Source organism: Parasteatoda tepidariorum, chromosome 10, assembly GCF_982258835.1.
Source record: "Parasteatoda tepidariorum strain Cologne lab strain chromosome 10, Ptep-v5.0, whole genome shotgun sequence".
NCBI classification, from domain to species: domain Eukaryota; kingdom Metazoa; phylum Arthropoda; class Arachnida; order Araneae; family Theridiidae; genus Parasteatoda; species Parasteatoda tepidariorum.
Genome location: NC_141764.1, coordinates 84,813,600 through 84,819,991, shown reverse-complemented (window position 1 = coordinate 84,819,991; position 6,392 = coordinate 84,813,600). Strand labels below are relative to the sequence as shown.

The following is a 6,392-nucleotide window of genomic DNA, read 5'->3' as shown; positions in this document are numbered from 1 at the left end:
CAAGTCCCGCAGTGGAGTGATCGTTAAGACATGGTTCCCAACAGATCACCGAAGTCAAGCATCACTGGCTGCGGTCAGTGAGCGAGTGGTGACCACTTGGATCAGTCTGCTTAGGGACCGAGGGTGTGCGGTATTGGTCTATGTTAAACTGTGCTACCGTGAAGTGCTCGACTTCGCGCGCAGGTCGTCGGGCTACCGAAGCGGGGGTCCACAGAAGATCAAAATTGTGATGGCATGTCTTCGGATCATCCTCCGGGATGTTTCCCAGACCGTCGCCAATAGCCCATTGTGCAGCACTAGTGCGACGTAAATTAACAACAACAATAACAACCAAACATTCGTCCAATTTTATAAGGATATTTGGTCAATTTAGGAATTGGTAACTGGGCGGAGTGAGCTTGACGCTAGCTTTTATCCATCAATCTTCTTATAACCCTATATTGATTGTGTGACCAAACTTTTTCGCCAAAGCAATTGGCGTTGTTTAAACAAAAGCTATTGTTTGAGGAAGCCATTTTCTGTATTTGGCTGCGCGGGATTTCATATTTTATTATCATGAAAGTTTTAATTACAGGTAATTCTTATTAATTAAAGATTTATAATATTAGTGTACGTTTCATAGCAGTATATAAAAAAATTACATGAAATTTTTAAAAAGATTAATGAATTTTATTAAATATCTGTGAATACCACGCGTTAGATTTTAAAGTAAATAGTTTGTAAAGTGTATGTATTTTAAGAAAATCGTTATAAAAATTCATTTATCAAGGTTTTTCTCTGTTTCCTTAGTTTGATCTGCCGAAATTGTGTGAAGCAGTTTAGTAATGAAATTTCATTTAGTTAAATTACTTGATTTATGTTTATTTTCGTGACATAATACAGAGGTATCTTTTTTTTCTATGAAATATATTGCTAATTAAAATTTATTTTATATAGAAAGATTAATATTGAATTTTCTTAAAAATAATGAAGAGGGTTTTGATCATGTCTAAAATAATTTGTTTTAATTTTATTGTAAACTAATCTAAAAAAAAAAAATTCTGAGAGAAATGGAACAAATTTAGATAATATTTATCATTTTCATTCACAGTTCCTGCATTCATTATTATTCTTTTAGGTTGTCTTAACTATTGAATAAATTATGAGCATGCATACTTTAAAAAAAAATTTTTTATTCTATAGGTGTATCACATTTATGTGCAAAACAATTTGTACTCAATAATTTGTTTTATTTAAAATACATAATACAAATACTATAATAAATTAGAAGATAATTCAGATTAGCAAGTTATCTTAAATTTAAGTTATCTTTATTGGATATTAATATGAAATTGAATTTTTTCAATTATTTAACTTCTCAAACTATATCTATAATTGTATTTTTTTCATTACCCTAAGATTTTTGACAGTTTACGTGGACAATGTAAAGCAAACTTTTCATATTTCTTCTTTCTCTTCATTAAATACTTTTTTACTAGGTGATTCCCTGGAGAAGTATTTGGCTAATTACTTAAATGCTGAATGAAAATGGGATATCGATGTTTGCACACCCTGGAATCGGTGTGGACAAATTAAGTGTGCAGTTGTGAAGGGACGATTGTGTTTTTGTCTTAATTCATGTTGGTAAGTTGAAATGTAATTTATTTACATATTTAATGATTATGTATCTAAACCATTTGTTGGCATTGTTAGTATCTTGTGTAACTTTTCTAATTCAGATGCTTATTTATTTTTTTATTAATATTACTTATGGTTGTGCTGTAAAATAATAATTTAGTTTTTGCTTTTCTTAAAAATAAAGGAACTAATGATGTGCAATTGGGTTCAATGCCTAACTTTAAAAAACTGACTTGTGTGGTTAATAAAATTTGTGGGGTTATTGGGGAGATTTTGTTTGGTTATCTGTGGAAGAATAATTCTGGGTAGCCAGCCGCCAGGAACTAATAAAAAGAGAAGGGAACTCAGAAGGTAGTATAACTCGTAACCGCCCCCGGACAACTATCTGCATGTGTTTTTTTTTGTTATTAAATTTGCAAGTTTAAAATCTGTTTAGCACCTTGGCGATTGTAGTTGGCACGGCAGATCACAATACAGAGATATTACTGAGTTGTTTTTCTCGAACGAAGAGTTTAGAAATTTCTCTTGCTGAAAGATCAGCGTATGCATCAACATTTTGTTAATCTTGAAAACGTCACTATAAAGCGATTCAATGAAGTAATTAAAACTTTGTGAATTTTACTTGGGCTAATGTTCTGTGAATCAGCTTTATCTGTGGATGAATGTATTGGTTAAGATCACATACATTTAAACTGCCAGGGCCATATTCAACTGGCAAACATCTTTGAAGAATGCATAGCAAAGTTGCTAAAAAAAGAAGTGTATTTATACACAACTTTATATACTAATAATATAAAAATACTGTAATCTTGTCTTGACATTTAGCCAGATAACCAGAACTCATCCCATACAAAGAAGAAAGAGTAGTCACAGTCAGATATCTGTTTAGAAGAGATTTGGGTCCGTTAACGAACTATTCACAAAATATCTATTCATAAAAACGGACATTTCACAAAATAATTTATCCTTTACTCAGACCCTTCACAAATTCGTTTATCTTCATTATTGTTTTGTTAATCGAATAAACCCTTCCCGGGGGGGGGGGGGAGAACGACAGCTGTAATCTAAATAAATTTTGTCTTCGGCAGACACTTCTTCCTTTATTCGCCCGAAATGAATATTCTGCGTTCAGCAGTATGGGCAAAATACCAAATATTTGTATGTTGCATCTCTAATTTTGTAGCAGCAATTGCTGTTTATTTTTTAAATTTTAATTTTTTTAATTATAATTTTACAGTGTTGGGCATAATCTTGTAAGTCTTTACAATTTAAAAACTCCTTGAAAAAGTTTTTTTTTTTTTTTGCAATAACAGACCCTATTTGCACAAATTCACAAAAGCAGGACCCTGGTTGAAAGAATGTGACTTAACATTTTATATTCACAACGTTTATATTCATATCATTATATAACGTTTTATATTCACAAATTACAAGTAATTTTTTTCCCAATTTTACAAATACGGACCTTTTACAGAATGTCTGGACAGATCCCTGACAGTACTTGAACAGATTTAGTACTATGATGCTGTAAAGAAAAATATTCAGTAGAGAGTGTTTTTTTTCTAATATTCTTATCTGTGCTACTTTACACAATGTAGAAAATTTTTTAGATGCAATAGAATATTTTATGACTAGTTCTCTCTCTCAATGATTCTGGTTCTACCCTTAAAGGACAGAGGGAAGATTGTTTAGAGCATTGTACCTGAATTATAAATACTCTTCCACTTTAAATGCCTTTGGTAAAATATACTAAATGAATATTGCTAATAACGCTAATGAATAATGCCAATTTCTATTGCTAAATAGCAATGGGTATATGTTCAACACTAAAAGAGATTATAAAAAATTTTAGATTGCACGGAGATTGATCTAATTCTATTCTTTGTTAGCTTAAATGAGATCTAGACTCAACAGAAGCTAATATGAGTGTCTCAGTTAGTATCTTTCTCTTTTATTACTATAATGTTTTGATTATTCGGAGAATTGTATATTTTTAACAGTGGCATTATACCTTAATCGTTGTGAGTTTTTTTTCCCCAACTGTATTGTTATAGTACGGATTGTTTACTGTTAGTACAGCACTGCTTATAAATTATTACAGTATTAATAAAATAATTAAAGTCAGAATGAATTAAATGATCTTTTAATGTTTATCAGTATTTGTCTTTAATCACACCGTGGTTAAGGAAAAGACAGTGCCCTACCAGTTAGTATATTCCTCTTTTATTAATAATATATATTCTTTTACTTTGATTATTTCAAAAATATTTATTACTTTTGTTTTTATCAGTGGCATTTATTGCATAATGGCATTGCATAATGCATCAGTGGCATTTATTGCTAAATAAAAACTAATTTAATGTTTGATCTAGATACTAATAAGTTTAGAAAATTAATTTATGATTTTATTTTTTATTCTTGTAAAAGGTTTAGAAAATAATATTCATTAAGGAACTGGTGATGTCGACAGAATTTAGATGATTAGATACTAAAAAACTGGGAACAGTGCAATCAAACCTGAACAATAGACAAACACATCAACATGTACTGGCTCATCATTAAAAGTCAGCGTGGGGATAACACAACATGCACATTCCATGATCCATCATGGACTCGTGCCTTTAAGAAGCCTACGTGGCTGTCTCTAGGGTAAACGGTGACTCAACAGTGCACACACCAACTGAACAATTGGCTGTGGGGTCATTTATGTTGTGTAAAGAAAATATAATAAAATCTGTGCTGTGACTAACTATTAAATGCTGTGATGTAATGTCCTGTGATTGTCTTGTTCTTAAAGCCATTAGTCTTTATATGTAAACCCTGATTGATGCTGCAATAGAAATATTAAATAATATTAATCAGACACTTCCCCTCTCTTTCAGATGTAAGTAACCTGACTAAATTGGGGATCTGCAAACAGAAAAAATCGAGCAACAAAGCTAATGTTGCAATAATTTACACTCCTTTTTTATGTCTTGATTTTAAAGTGACAGATGTGTCAAACCCCCGAGTATGAGTTTGAGTGATGCTTCCACCCAAAAGAGTTGTGAGACCACTCTGAAAGTGTCGCAAGTATGCCATATGCGTGGAAAAAGATGGATATGCCAGATTTATTAATATAAAAAAAAATTCTGTTAATCTGTGCTTATAACTTAAAACTTATACTTCTGTGCTAAATGTTCTTTCACTCTGTAATTCAAATTGATTCAAACTAATGTATGCAATCCTTTATTAGATTCACAATTTGAAGAGTTGTGCTTTTATCTATGTACTTAACCATTGGTTGAAATCTTAACAAGGTATCTTGATTACAATATTAATTTGAAGCAACTTGTTCTCTTCTAGCTTTTGCCTGGATTCTGCTGATGATTTATGTTTGTCCCGGGGAATGGTCTCACAGCATTGTCTGCTTAAAGCTTTTCTGTGAGATATATTTACCAGGACTTGATTTTCTACAATGGTTTATGCAGAGTCTCATTTAGTTTGAAGAATATCTCTGTACCGTAACAAGATAACATTTCAGTCATTGATTTTGCTATATGTATTAAATATAATTGTATATTTTTTAAATTCATAAAAATAATTAAGCTCTTTATTTTCCGGCACGGTTGTCAGTTATTAATATAACTGAAGTCTTTGATTGGATTCTGATCCACTGTAGAATTTTAAAGTAACATGATTTCTATTTTTTTATCTAGAAAAATGCTTTTATTTTACAGCTGACTAAGCAGACAATAGCATAGCTGCCAACTGTTCAGAATTTTTCGGATTTGTTCCTAATTTTTAAATCCAATCTGATATTTTTATAAAAATTCTGAATTTTCATAAAATTTTTGATTTTAAACCAATCCTTTTTTCTGATCGCCACAAGCATGCATCCTGTGATTATAGTGCTAAAGTAATTTTTAGTAGCTTTTTATTGGAAAATATTATTCCAATAGCTGTCTGTTGCTGATTATTTCACTAAATTATTATTTTTGGAATTTTTTTTCTTTTTTTTGTAGTATTTAAACATTTGCATCAGAAATATTTGTTAATGATGTAGATTATTATTTACCAGTGTTTTATAATTTGGAGATAAATAATTATATATTAATAGGTAATGTTTGTTTTTAATATATTATACCGGTATTCCTAATTATAAAACATTAATATTATAAGTTTCCCACAAAAGATAGTGTTTATAGTTTTGTTTTACTAATTTACATATTTAAATATATGTCTATTAATGTTATGATTTAGTAATTAAATTTTTATCTTACTCTCGTAATTAGTGCGTATAATTTTGTCGCATATAGTGTTCCTCATTTTTGATTCCTAAGGTTGGCAGCTATGCAATAGTTATAAAGAAAGACTTAGCTGCTCTTTTTCTCAGGATGATGCCACTGATAGTGGTCATAGACCTTATATGATTGCATCTGCAAGCACCTTCATAGAGTCAAGCTAGCTACCATACTCTGTCTATTGTGTAAGAACAAAAACAAATATACGTGCTTCAAATTCTCAGATCCAACTTGAATAAATTTTTTTTTCTTCCTTTTTTATACTTTTTACATATGCTGTACTCTTACCACTAAAAATAAATATATTCAAAAGAAAATTTATCTCATTTATTTATTCTTTCTTGAAGATGTATATCAAGAGAAAGATCCTATTTTATAGTACATATGTATCCAAGGTGCTACTACTATAACACTGCAACTATTTCAGTTTAAATGAATCTCAAGTTAGAATTTAATGCTACTATATTTAATTAAAATTTTGAAAATACGTCC

At 30.3% G+C, this 6,392-nt stretch overlaps 1 long non-coding RNA gene across 2 annotated transcripts; it reads left to right on the top strand.

The window, feature by feature from the left end:
* Window positions 1-372: 372 nt before the first annotated feature.
* Window positions 373-6,098, top strand: LOC147803060 (uncharacterized). Of its 2 annotated transcripts, none has more exons than XR_015429712.1 (3): window positions 373-574; window positions 1,479-1,623; window positions 4,500-6,098. It is a non-coding gene; the product is annotated as an uncharacterized LOC147803060 (long non-coding RNA). The 2 variants fall into 2 exon arrangements; XR_015429711.1 differs by lacking the exon at window positions 4,500-6,098 and adding an exon at window positions 4,045-4,387.
* The last annotated feature ends 294 nt before the right edge of the window (window positions 6,099-6,392 follow it).